The sequence below is a fragment of the Euprymna scolopes genome, chromosome 12 (genome assembly GCF_053919585.1).
Source record: "Euprymna scolopes isolate OS-2025 chromosome 12, ASM5391958v1, whole genome shotgun sequence".
In the NCBI taxonomy this organism is placed as follows: domain Eukaryota; kingdom Metazoa; phylum Mollusca; class Cephalopoda; order Sepiida; family Sepiolidae; genus Euprymna; species Euprymna scolopes.
Window position 1 is genome coordinate 96,805,682 of NC_136493.1, and position 14,955 is coordinate 96,820,636.

Genomic DNA, 14,955 nt, shown 5'->3' on the forward strand with positions numbered 1-14,955 from the left:
AGTTCGATTTACTATCTGTGTGTGTGTGTGTGTGTGTGTGTGTGTGTGTGTGTGTGTGTGTGTGTGTGTGTGTGTGTGTGTGTGGCGCGGTTTATCTCAACCTACCGACAACCCACCCAGTCAAGTAAGGTACCGAAATGAAGCGTATGATTCAGCGGGTGTTTTAGTGATATTTATATCCATGTTTGGTGTATAGAAATGCAAAAAAAATGAAAATAAAAATAACGAGTTACTAAACAATGTTTATTTACTGGATATTTTTCCGGTAGAATGACTCAAGTTTGCCCAGCTGGAAATAAGGAAATAAAGTCAAAATCAAGTAATAAACTAAACACATTACTAATTGCATCGATGCCAATGATATAATACAATAAATAAGAAAAATGTATGAATAAATAAGAATAAAAAATTTAAACAGAAAAGGGAAAATGAATTAATCTAGTATATTTATAAAGATGTGAATGTGTGTGGGAGGGCACTTCTCAACATATAATCGTAACGAATTTTTTAATCTGCAGACTTGAAATTTGGTATATAGGATATTTAGACACGTGGAAAACTTTTTTTATCAGAAAAAAGTACTGCTCCGAGATCAAAATTAAAAAATTGGTACGTGGGAGTCATCGGATTATCTGTTTGCTAACTGTTTCACGAATGCGCATGCGTAAATAGTTCACATTACAGATTACTTATGTTAAAGAAGTAGTTCAAAAACACCTTTTAAAAGTCGTGTCACACTGGTCTATTGGTTATCGTATTTCACTCATTGTCTTGAGGTTTTGCTTTCCATCTTGAGTTTTTTTTTTTTTTTTACTTACAAGAATGAACGATTTAGAAAAACATAATACTCGTATGCACATGTCTCGGTTTTTGTATTAATTAAAATGTAATATTTATGCATATTTTACGACCGGGCAAAGACGGGCGGTCTGCTAGTAAATAAATAAAATGAATAATAATGTATAAAAAACAAAAACCCTAATAGCAATATAACAAATCTATCTATATATCTATAAAAGTGAAAGTGTCTGCGTGTGTATCTGTGTATCCGTGTGTATGTGTGTGTACATTTCCCTACGCAATAACTCTGTCAATTTTTAGTCTACAGACTCGAAATTTGATATACAGGGTACTGAGATTTGGGAAAATCTATTTGATCAGTTTTCGGCCAGAAATTTTGCGATTAAGGGGTCAAAGTTGAACGATTTGACCTTTAAAAACTCTACCAAACTCCTCCGACAATTTTGGGTCTAAACACTTGAAATTTTAAATATAGGTTTATTGGACATGGATCTTCTTAAGAACTTGATTTGAGTCCAAAACAATAAATATTAAGGGGTCATAATAGGGGTCAAAATTTAAAAAAATTGACCACTTTTTTTTCTTTTTTGACTTTTATAGATATATAGATTATATTGGACCCAATATATAGTAATGATTTTAAAAGTTTTTTTTTAATGACTCGTGCGCCACTACCGAGAATCGAAACCAAAACGTCTAGCTTACGACTTACTTTTTCCTTTAACATTAATGCTTGAGCTATGTAGACATGTTTGCTGCAAGGTTAAAAATGAAAACATGAACATATTGCGTTACGCATGCATATTCGTAATGCCATTATTCGACCTTCACCTGGCTAATTCTGTTTTTTGTATATTTCACACTTTTGTACCGATTTTCCCCGGCTAAAACTCAAATATAAAGTTTCACATGGGATCAAATACTCTATATTATTAAGCTTCATGTCTATAGACGAAAACTGACAGAGGAGTTTGGTAGGCAAAATTTTTTATATAAATAATTATACGCATACATAAATATATATATATAAATATATATAATTATACGCATACATAAATATATATATATAAATATATATAATTATACGCATACATAAATAAATATATTTATAGTGTGTTTACTATAAACTTTTTATGCAAATATTACGCATGTAGAATATCTGCATGAATATAATTATACGTAATAATTAACTAAAGATGATTATTTCATAAGAAAACCGAAAAAACTAATAAGGAATTAATTAAAATGAATGTTTTAAAAAAATGCAAATTAGCTAGATCTTTTGCAGATAAATACAATTCCATGACCCATATATAACAAAGTTGTATTTTCTTTTAAAATAAATAGAAAAAAGGGTTTCGATATTAATATCAATACACAAAAAAAATTATAGGTGCATAGATATTGGGTACAATATAATAATCAATAGAAAATTGGCTTTATAATGATAAATATGAAATCTGCAAACATTAAAGTATAATATTTAAGCATATCTGACGATCGGGCAACACCGAGACGCCTCCAATTGTATATATCCCCGAAACAGTGTTTCATGGTAAACAACTGATGATCCCTTAAATTAACATTAGTACTAAAGTGAATTTAAGAGAGCAAGTTGATGCATTGATTGCAGGTGATTAAATGGCTTGCTGACTAAATATTTTTCTAATTATAATTAAATAAGATTTCTATATAGTTTTAAAGGTTAAAAATCTTCCAATACTATATATATATATATATATATATATATATATATATATATATATATATATATATATATATATATATCCCTTAAATAAACATTAGGACTATTTTGAATTCGAGAGAGCAAATTGATGCAGTTATTGCAGGTGATTAAATGACTTACTGACTAAATAGTTTTGATAAAAAAATATAAAATTAAATAATTTTTTTAATATAGTTTTAAAGGTTTAAAAACTTCCCAGACTATATATATATATGTGTGTGTGTGTGTGTGTGTGTGTGTGTGTGTGTGTGTGTGTGTGTGTGTGTGTGTGTGTGTGTTTAAGTGTACTTGATCTCTGTCTTTACAATTATATGAATGCAACTTTGTCTGTGTATCTGAAAGTTCATTCCTTATAGGCTCCGAAACGGCTGAACAGATTTTCTTTAAACCTTAGTGTATAAGTCTAGGAGTGATCTTAGTTAAGTTTTGTCTCTGAATACACCCAATAATTACCGATAATCGATAATCGAAACCGTTATTTTAATTTATCTATCATCGGTAAAGCCATTTATCCATGTCGTCGCGTAGCAACAATGATAGAACAACGGGCTGTGAAAATTCTAATGTGGGTAAGTTGATAGCGTATTTTTTATTTTTGTTTTTTGTGTTTTTGTTTTTTGCGTGACATAGTCTGTAGAACTCTGCACGTAAATTTCTTAATTTTTTTTAATAACTACAAAGAACTTTGTAATACTTTAATTTTTTCTTTTTCTTTTTTTTTTTTTTTTTTTTGCATGACGTGATCCGTAGGTGTTTAAACCGCACTTAAATTTCTTAAATGTCATCTTGGAAAGAAGTTTATATAAAATAATTTTATCAAAGAAACAGTAGTTTCTCTAGAGTGCAATGCAGAATAACTTATATTTTGGACTAAGTTACTGCATGGAGGCATGTGAAGCTTCCTCCCGGACGAGTTCATGGATTTTGATAACAATAGAAACGGAGGAGCGTGAAATATTCGTTGATTATCATTCAATCCCGGGCAACGTCGGGTCTCATTGCTAGTTTAAAATAAATTCTTTAGATGCTTGGTCAAATATTTAAAAAAAAAAAAAACGTGACAAAACGGGCTGGTGCTTTTACCACTTTTCTCTCTCTCTCTCTCTCTCTCTCTCTCTCTCTCTCTCTCTCTCTCTCCCTCTCTTAGACAGTGTTCAAAAATGGCTCTCCAACTTAATAAATCCCGTACTGTCCTATCCCATTGGCTCAAATTTGCATTTCTGTGCATATTTTACGCGTATTTTAATGCAATGTGAACAACGAACTCGTAGCACTTGTGCAGCCCCCCCCCGACTTGAATACCGTGGCTAATCTGAAAGGCAGCAAAATCCCACCCCCTTTAATGTTGACGTCTCTTGATACCGAAAAGCCTATTACTCTTGATATTTTCTTTCTTCGGACTGCTAGATTTTGGAATTTTTTTCCCCGATTCCTTGCTTTCTTAATTGTACTAACACGTATAAATTTAAATAGAATGAAAATATAAATCTTGCTGCTCAACTCCCTACATAGTGTCTTTGTAGATATGGTCCCAGATATTAGCCCATTACGTCCAAGTGGCAATATGTCTTGTTTGGGGCGAAAAAGAGTAAAAGAAAAAAAAAACAACGAACTTATTTCTAGTTTAAACGTGACAAACTGACGGGCGGATAGAACTTATTGCATTCTTACTTACGTCCATTGATTCTGCGCGTTTAGAGATTTTGTTTCAAATTTAAACGTGGGAGTTCGACAAAATTGTTGTTTTAGACATGCATGTGAGACGGACGAATTGAGAGACAGATGGATATATATATATATATATATATATATATATATATATATATATATATATATATATATATATATTAGAAACGTTTTAAATATTAGAAACGTTTTAAAACGATATTTCCAACTTAAGCGTAACAAACAACAGAAAAATGTCATGTATAACAACGTGACAATCCGGGAAAAATTTTATTTAAATTTTAGAAAGAAAGACTCAAGAATATGCTACATCAAGTTTAGCATGACAGACTGAGAAAAATATAGATATGTGTAAAAGTGAAATTGTCTGTCTGTGTGTGTGTCTGTGTGTGTACATTTTCCTACCAAACTACTATTGAGATTTGTGAAAATCTTTTTAATCGGTTTTCGACCAGAAATTTGGCTGTCAAGGGGTCAGAGTTCAACGATTTGACCTTTGAAAGCTCTACCAAACCTCTCCGCCAATTTTGGGTCTAAACACTTGAAATTTTAGATGTATGTTATTTGGACATGGCTCAACGTTTTTAATTTGATTTGAGCCCAAAACATTAAATGTTAAAGGGTCAAAATTGGAGTCAAAGTTTTTTTTAAATTGATCTCTGCGGTCTCTACCAAATTACTCAGCCAATTTTTGGTCTAAACATTTGAAATTTTACATAAAGTGTATTCAGACAAGCTTTGAATCGGTTTTTTGGCCGAAATTTGGCTGCCAACGGGTCTCTATTCAGCAAATTTTGGGGATAAACATTTGAAAATTTACATACATGGTATTCAGACATGCAGCAAGCTTTTTAATTAGTTTTTTGGGGGCGGAAATGTGGCTGCCAAGAGGTCAAAGTTGAAAAGGTTTACCTTTGCAGACTCTACCAAACTCCTCCGCCAATTTTGGGTCTAAACACCTGAAATTTTAGATGTATCTTATCTGGACATGAATCAAACTTTTCATATATATATATATATATATATATATATATATATATATATATATATATATATATATGCACATAAAGTTATAAAGAGTACATAGGGGCGTAGCAAAGTGTGATCGACGAAATGATTGATAAAGTCTAACGCATGAATCCCTACAGATTCTAATTTTCCCAAATGGACACCTGTTGGGATGAAGTTACGAACGAACAAGCAAACGTATGAATCTAAAAGCACTACCTCCCTTTTTTACAGAGAAATATACATCTGATTAAGTTTATATTACATCACAGTTAATCGTTTTCCTCTAATGTAATATGGAGGCACATTTAAAGAGAACTTACTCTCTTTAAAGATCTTTAAAAAACAAAAAAAAAGAACGTTCCGAAATCGGCATAGGCACGCATTTTTAGAAGCATCTGTTTAAGATCACGTCTTCCCATTTCCTAAATTGGTTGCAAGTGGTGGGCAGATTTTCTTTCTGCATACACCGCCTTACCTCCTCCCTCGCCAGGCAAGAACTGAAATAAAAACCAACTCCAAAGGCGTAATCTCCGTCCTTATTTTGTTTTCTTCTACTTCCAAATTTGGTATAAAATTTCTCGAATGTTGTTCAGCGAATATGTTGTTTAGGACAAATAATAATTTAAAATAAAGAACAACATTTTTCAAAAAACGAAAACGAATGAAAAACTAAAATATATTTTATAAACATGTTTTAGTATATTTTTTTTTAATCTGATTTTTTAATAAATACAGAAAGCTGTAATTTTTTTATGTAATGCGTGTGTTAAGGCTTTCACACACAGCTTGTGACCTTGTTTCATACTGTTCTAAATGCGAAGTAAAATATCAAATTAAAACAATGCAGCTTTATCTTTAGAAAGGATACAGAGATATAAATCCGAGAGTTCACAATCGAAGTAGCAGATTTAAGCTATCCAATTCAGACGCAATTATTGAAAGAAAATATACCCGGTGAACCAAGTTAAAGAGAGATGCACACAATTTCACCTGAAGGGACAGTAAGAATCTGAAAAAAGATCTCTCGGTTAGAATATATGATATGGCGAGTGAATTTCTGGCATATGATAGGATGCCATTTACCCATCTAGAACAAAAATTATGAGATGTTTTTTTTTAAATAAAAAGAAAAGACAATAAAAGATTAAGTCCCTTTTGTGGGGGAGGGCATATATTAGATCCATTGCTCTTTCTGATTCTCGCAAAATTAGTCCCCTTTATCACTCCAAACACTTTCTCTCACACCTGAGAATATTCTCCATCTCTACAAATCTATTCTAAGGCTATGTATGAAGTACTGTTGTCATATTTTGGCAGGTGAATCTCTGTCCAATTCGAGGGTTCTTGATAAAGTGCAGCAACGTATTTGCAATTTAATTGGCCCCACACTTTCTTGGTCTCTGCAATCTTTATCTCACAAGCATGATTTTGTTAATCTCAAATATTTCTATAAATATGATTATCGCATGTGTCCTACAGAATTGTCTGATCTATCCCCTGCTTTCTTTTTTTTTCCAACTCGTTTGACACGTCAGTCTGATGGTCTCCATCAATTCGCTGTTTTGGTACCAAATTGTAATATAGCTTCCTATTCCAGCTTATTTCTAAGAATTGCAAGCTTGTAGAACTTTCTTCCAATCACGTTTTCCTCCTACCTATACGCTTGATCTTTTTTTTTTTTTTTAGATTAAGGTCAATAGGTATCTTCTGTTTTTATATCTATTTTCGTTATCTTTCGTTCGTTTTAGCTTTTAACACCAATGAGCTTCATGTCTTGTCTAGAGCTAATTCCATAAAAAGAGACTAATCGGCTATGGGAATATGTGCTCTATCTACTATCCTCTTTCATATACTATACACCTTCACTCTCTCAGATTCTCTTTAATTCTCTGTATCTCCCTCCACACACACACACACACACACACACACACACACACACACATATATATATATATATATATATACATATATATGCTAGCATTGTAAATCGACGTTGCCCGAGATTGAATGACGAACTACGAATGTTTCACATTCCCTTGTTTTTATTGTCATCGTAATCGATGAAATCGCCCATTTTTAAATCAAATCGATTAATTGCTGGCTCTAGTTGGGGACCGATTGCGGTGCACCGGGAGGAAGCTCACGTGCCTCTTGCTATGATATATTTCACAATATATTGTAGTCTACGTTGCACTGTATAGAACGTACTGTTTATTTTATAAATTATTTTCATATATAATGGCTTGAATTAAAGTTTAAAATGCAAAAAGCCAAGTATCATACTCCAATTGTGCTCTAAACAGAAACATTCATTCTGAACGCGCCCAAGTCATATCAAGAAATCTACTGTTGATTTTATAGGACGGGCCTTTCGGCTAGTGTGGTAATAAAACTTCTCAACTACACTAGTGATGTTAGGCTGTTTAAGGTGTTCACTTCAGTCCTAATCGCCTGTTCCATCTTTCATCCGATTATTTCAATTATTGATTATCGATACTTCTCGAAGATATTCCGATACAAAACTTATCTAAGAACACTGTCAGGCACATGAGGTTCTTTCGTGTGAAATTTTATAAAAATCGGTTCAGCCGTTTTCGGGTCCGTAGCGAACGAACTCACGGCACAGAGAGAAAATTCCACATACAGTACTGTTTCGCTGTATCACAGCTCATCAATGCGGCTAGACAGGCAACTACCTCAAGCCAGGATGAACCCCGACCGCCAAAACGACAGTCAAGGCCGAACTATCTAATAAATATGTTTATAGTATATTAGGTTCGAATAATTCTTTTATCCAACATTTACGGAAAGCAGATACTCAACGTAATAACTAAAATTTCATTCAATACAAACCAGATAGTTTATTCAATCTACACGTTGTTTAGCATTAAAAATGCATTTCAACACTAAAATGTGATAGAAGGTTATGATCAAAGTTGTCTGCTCTGTTCACCTTCCGGTTTCTGTTGTCCATTTGAATAGATATTTAGACATGGTCAAGGGAACAAGAAAGCCATTCTTAACATGGAGAGCTGGGCTTTCGCGTTATTTGAGAGAAATATAATCATTAATCAAAAGGGTTCCTATCTTGCTTGTCACCGCCATCTCGTATGCGGAGCAGAAACAGAATCAAAAGGAGCAGACAATCTTAAAACTGGAAGGCAGTTGAAAATACCATTTCAAACATAAGCATGACAGATTGATATAACGTTATTTCAAACATAAGTGTGACAAACAGACAAACATCCAAATTCAAATTTTAGCATGACTGACCAACAAAAATGCCATTTAAAAGATAAGCAGGACAGATCAACGATAATACTTACTCAAACTTAAATGTGACAGACAGACGAAAATTTAATTTCGAACTTTTACGTGACAATGCCATTTAAGACTTAGGGATGAGAGGCGAATAAATATATTCCAATATATATATTAGGTTGAAAAGAAAGGTAAAACAGCTGCTGAAACAGCTCGCGATATCAACAAAGCGTTTGGCTGAGGAACCACTACTAAACGCATAGCACAATGGTGGTTTAAGAAATTTCGTGGCGGCGATGAGAGTCTTGAAAATGATGAGCGTAGTGGTCGGCCATCGGATGTTGACAACGATCAATTAAGAGCCTTACTGGAAGCAAATTAACGCACAACTGTTCGAGAACTTGCTTCTAAATTAGACGTAACGTATACGACGATTTCCAACCACTTGAGAGAAATTGAAAAGAAAAAAAATCACTTTATTAATGGGTGGCTTACGAATTAAACGACAACCGCAAGAACCGCCATAATAAGTGTCATCTTCCCTTCTTTCACGCAATAAGAACTACCCGTTTTCTTACTAGGTTGTGACTATCGATTAAAAGTGGGTTCTTTACGACAACCGGCGACGCTCAGCTCAGTGGTTAGACGCCGACTAAGCTCCACAACACTTCCTCAAACCAGAGTTGCATCAGAATAAGGTCATGCTTACTGTTTAGTGGTTTGCGACTGGTCTCATCCATCACAGTTTTTGTTTTAATTCAGACGAAACCATTACGGCAGAGAAGTACTGTAAAAAAAATGAATGAAATACATCAGACAACAACACCCAGCATTAGTCAACAGAAAAGGCCCAATTCTCTTTCACAACAATACCCGACCGCACGTTGCTAACCGACCCTACAGAAGTTGAACAAATTGAGCTATGAAACTGTTTAATCCGCCATACTCTACAGCTATCTCACCTACCGAATATCGCTTTAAAATCTTCTAAAACATATACAATTAACAGGTTGATTTTTATTTTATATATATACTAGCAGTTCAGCCCGGCTTTGCTCGGGCTCTATGTGCTGTTCATAACTTGGCCAACGTGTGAACACACTTTATGTAAGATTTCAAATGTTTAGACCAATATTTGCCTGAGTAATTTCGTAGATACTGCAGAGGTTAATTTTTTAAAACTTTGATCCCAATTTTTTTTAAACTTTGATCCCAATTTTTTTAACTTTGATCCCAATTTTTTTAAAACTTTGATCCCAATTTTGACCCCTTAACATTTATTCTTTTGGTCTTAAATCAAAATATAAAGTTTTGCCCATGTCCACGTTACATATATCTAAAATTACAAGTCTTTAAACCAAAAATTGGCGAAGGAATTTGGTAAAATCTGCAAAGGTCCACTCTTTCAACTTTGACCTTTTGGCGGCCAAATTTTCACCCCAAAACTAACTAAAATGCTTGCCGCATGTTTGAATACCCGTTATTTATAAATTTCAAATGTTTAGACCCAAAATTGGCTGAGTAATTTGCTAGACATCGTACTTTGAACTTTGACCCTTTGACAGCTCAAATTTTCGACCCAACCCAATTAAAAAGCTTACCCTATCTCTGAATACCCTTTATGTAAAATTTCAAATGTTTAGACCAAAATTTCGCTGAGTAATTTGCTGGAGAGCACAGAGGTCAATTTTTTTTTAATTTTTTTTTTACTTCTGATCCGAATTTTCACCCCTTAACATTTATTTTTTGGGGCTCAAATCAAATTAAAAAGTTTGATCCATGCCCAAGTAACCTACATTTAAAATTTCAAATGTTTTTACTCAAAATTGAAAAAGGAGTTTGGTAGAGTTTTCAAAAGTCAAATCGTTGAACTTTGACCCCTTGGCAGCCAAATTTCTGCCCGAAAACTGATTAAAAAGATTTCCCCAAATCTCAATATTCCTTATGTCAAATCTCGAGTCTGTAGACTTAACATTGACAGAGTTATTTGGTAGGGAAATGTACACAGACACACACAGATAGTCTATTTATTAATCTTTTCTACGCAATGTACTAAAGTGTTTGTAAAAATAATAAAGACCTGTTAAGTATTTTTGTACGCGTCTGATTAAAAAGACATTTATGATTTATGATTTTTTTTAAGTTTTGATTTTAACATGGAGCGCTGCTACATATTTTTCAATTAGGAAATCATTTTTACCAGTATCATCGGTTGATTGTTAAATATTAATAAGTCTTCTTAGTGTATTTTAATTTAATGAGGTCTGTTTTAAATTGTTAATGAAAATCATATTAGTAGTAGTATTAGTTTAATTTTTCAATTTGTATATCCACGTGTGATTGCAAAACATTTTTGTATTAGCTTGCTTAAAATGTCTAAGAAATCTATATATATAAAAATAGAACGTCTTGTTTATTCAAAATCGATAAACTAGAAATTTACAATCCCGTTTTCTGTGAAATTTTATAACAGTGAATCTTTATCATCTAACGCTGTTTTTAAATATTAAAAAGTAAATATTACCTTATTAAAAAAAAAGATTATTCGTCAGGGAAAATTTCCGATTTCATCCGAGCTGATTAGCGAATATACTTCCGGTTTACCATTTTGAAATGATGAAACATAACGATTCTGACTATAATACACATTTTTTTTTAAATCGTTAAAATAGTAACATAGAAATTATTATTAAATAAAATAAAAATATTGTCAGTAAATGCGGAACTATTTTTACCCATCCACCATGAGTTGATGACTTCCGATTTACAATAGTTCAATATCTTTTTAATCGATAAGTACAAAAAAATTCCTATTTTTTACTTTTAGATTCATTTGTCCATCTTAATTTTTATAACGTTTTGATTGTTTAGTTTTTTCCGAAAAAAATAGCATCCATTTTTTTTCTAGCAACTTCATTTTCGGTTTTACATGCAAACTTTCTTCCCCGAAGGCCCGTCTCATGTTCGTATATAACAAAACATTTTTTTGTAGATTTCGGTGTGCTAAAAACAAAACTGTAAACCATTTCCGTCGCAAAAAATACTTTACATGATATGAGGAATTTACTTTTCCGAAAACTTGGTGATCACGTTTCCATGTAAATTTAACTTAACATGAGCACGCATTTCTGGCCACCTGAGAGAGGGGGCATTTTTTTTCGTGTTTATTGCATATAATTTTTTTTTTTTTACAAGGCAGTTTGGTACGCGAGTGCATATTTACCAGCCTTCGTTTATGCTCGCACGTAGCGTAAACGATGACTAGGGCTGTGAAATGGAAAATAGTCCCAGAGTACAGGGGTTATTACCATGCAAAGGAAATCAAACAAAAATAAACACACAAAAAATGCCGCTCTCTCACGTGGCCACAAAGTGGGTTCTCATTCCAAGTTACATTTACATCGCAAAGTGATCACCCACTTTTTGAAAAAGTAATTTCTTTATATCATGAAAACTATTTTTTGCGACGGAAACGGTCTGCAGATTCGCTTTCAGCACACCGAAATAAATCTACAAAGCATTATTTTCTTATATTTGAACGTGAGACATAAATAATAAATATGATAAAATAATACCCGATTTGGGGGGACAGATTGACCGTTTAGTTGTAAATATATCCTCACACCATGTAATCACTAAAAGGGACTCTTAAAAGTCGTCACCCGTATCGAGCAAAAGTTTGTTTACATGTTTTACAACCTTTAAATGGGTAAAATATAATAACATACTTAGTGAAAATGTGATCATCTGCTTAACAAATAAAAAAAAATAAACTGCAAGATGAAGTTTTGAAATGATTACATGTCTTTCATTTTATTTAGAATGACAAACATTGACCAATAAAAATGAAAATTTCGGTTCTTATGTAGTTTTGGTGCCGTGCTGAAATATATCGTTATTATTTGGAAAACCATTCTTGGGTGAGGGTGTTTTCTAACTATTTTGTGCTTCCACCTTACATTTATTAGATATTTAAAAAAATATGTAAACATAGTACGGTTACCATCTCCCATCGTATGCACCCGGTAACAATATCTCATGTAAGATTAAACCACATTTTAGTGCTTATGTATTTTTTATATCACGCTAATTTTACATATATATTTTTGGTTAAATTAAACTTTCACGATCTCTTTTTTTTATTATTTTTACTATCCTTCCCATGTTACGAATGCCTTTCAAATTATTAACATTATTATTTCAGCACAGTAACAAAAATATATAAGTACCCAAAATTTTATTTTTATTACTAAAACTACAAATTGTAAGGTGAAAGTACAATTTAGTATGCATTTTTTGTATAGTGCTGAAATAATAACTTTTTTTACGTTTTATTTTTTACATTGGCGAGGGCAGGGTGTTTTGTAACTATACTGTGCTTTCAGCTAACAATTTATTATTAAACAATAAGATAGCGTAAAATTATTTAAAAAAAGTCAGATTTGCCGTTTATTGTACGAATAACCTCCAACTCCGTTATCAAGAAAGGGACACGTTGAGTCAACACCGGTGTACATATATCGTAAACAGAGAGTTTGTTTATATTTACGTGATTATTGAAAATATAATCCTGTGATTAAAATTTAATTAAAATTAACAACGTTGTTTAACAAATAAAACAGAGAAATAATGAAAAATGAAGTTTTAAAATGATTAAATGTGTTTTATTTTTATAATTTAAAAATAAAAACATTAAACAATAAAAATAAAATGTTGGCTTTGTTCTCGAAAAAAAATAATGAAAGATGAAGTTAAATATTGATGTGGAGACGCATCATCATATGCATCCGAGTACAATATAAAATGTAAAATCAAACCAAAATCTTATTTGTATTGTTCAATGTTTTAAATTTTAAATTATAAAATAAACATTTTACATTATAAAATAAAACACATTTAATCATTTTAAAACTTCATTTTACATTTATTTTTTTATTTGTTAAACAATGTATTATTTGTATTGTTTAATGTTTTAAATGTTTAATTATAAAACAATAATAAATTATAAAATTAAACACATTTAATCCTTTTATTTCTTAAACAATGTGGTTAATCTAAAATAAATTATACGTAAACAAACTTGAGGATATATTCCGGTGACGACCCAACGTGTCCCTATTTTTATAACAGGGTTGTAAGCTATTTGTACAACTAAACGGCAAATCTGCAAAAAAAAAATATTGTTACATTATACGTCAGTCGATTGTTGGAGTTTTGCATTTTTACCATAAATTGTTAGGTTAAAGCCACCTTTTTCCCCAGAAAACTTTTAACAGTGAAAATACACTTTTTTTTTTACAAGAAGTTGATTTTTATAAAAAAAAAAAAAAAGTAATGCTTTTCCTTCATTAAAAATGTTTTATGTGACATACAGATACGTTTCTACAAAGAAAACCGTTATTTTCTTTAGCCATTCTTACCATGGGGAGGGGATGGTGTTTGGTAACTATTCTGTGCTTTCAACTAACAATTTATTACAAAAAAAAATATTTTTAATATTTTTAATATGGCGTTCTTAATATGAGGATTTTGCCATTACACCAAATTGAGCCACAGTAACGCGTGGCAGGGTACAGCTAGTATTTTATAAATCGTTTAATAATGCAAATAAAGCATTATTGGAAAAGCATTTTTGTTAGGAATTTTTAATAGATACAGTTTTTATGAATATGTGGGTCTCTTTTGTCTGTTTGAATAAATGTTAAAGGAAGAAACAGCACAAATATAATTGTAATAACTTAAAAAAAAAACTAAATTGTAAATTGTTGAATCAAATGTGAATTTACTACTGCATTAAAATAATAATGTTATTAGTTAATGCTGATACAGACTTTTCACTTACAATTATGCAATACAACTACAGACATGCATAAGATCATATATATTAAAAATAAAAATAAATACCAAGGATGAATTTCGTAAGTGATGTAAGCCATTTTATTGGGTTGGCAAAAATAATGTTGTTTTGACGTTCAATTGTGTATATATATATATATATATATATATATATATATATATATATATATATATATATATATATATATATATATATATATATACTAGCCTGGGTGCCAGGCGTTGACCGGGTGTTTGTGAGGGGTGTTTTGAGCAAGAAAAAAAATAGTAGGCGGGCAGGCAGGCTCGAACCCGTACCGCGAAGGAGGAAAAGAACGTGAAAAAAACGTTATGTCTTTGCTGTTGCACCCATCGCTAAACTAGAAAGTGACTAACGTTTAAATTAAGGTTAGTCAATCGAAAAGAGGGGATGACTTTCGAAAATATCGGCGAAAAACGCAACCCCTCCCTATAGAAAAGTGCCCAGTTGAGGGTGAAAGAATTAATGTTTATGGCCAATTTTTCTATATTTGTCGTCCGAAGGGTTGAGCTTCAAAGCGATATCTGTCTTGTGAAACTCCGTCGCACCTGTCGAAAGTTTTAGGCAGACATAC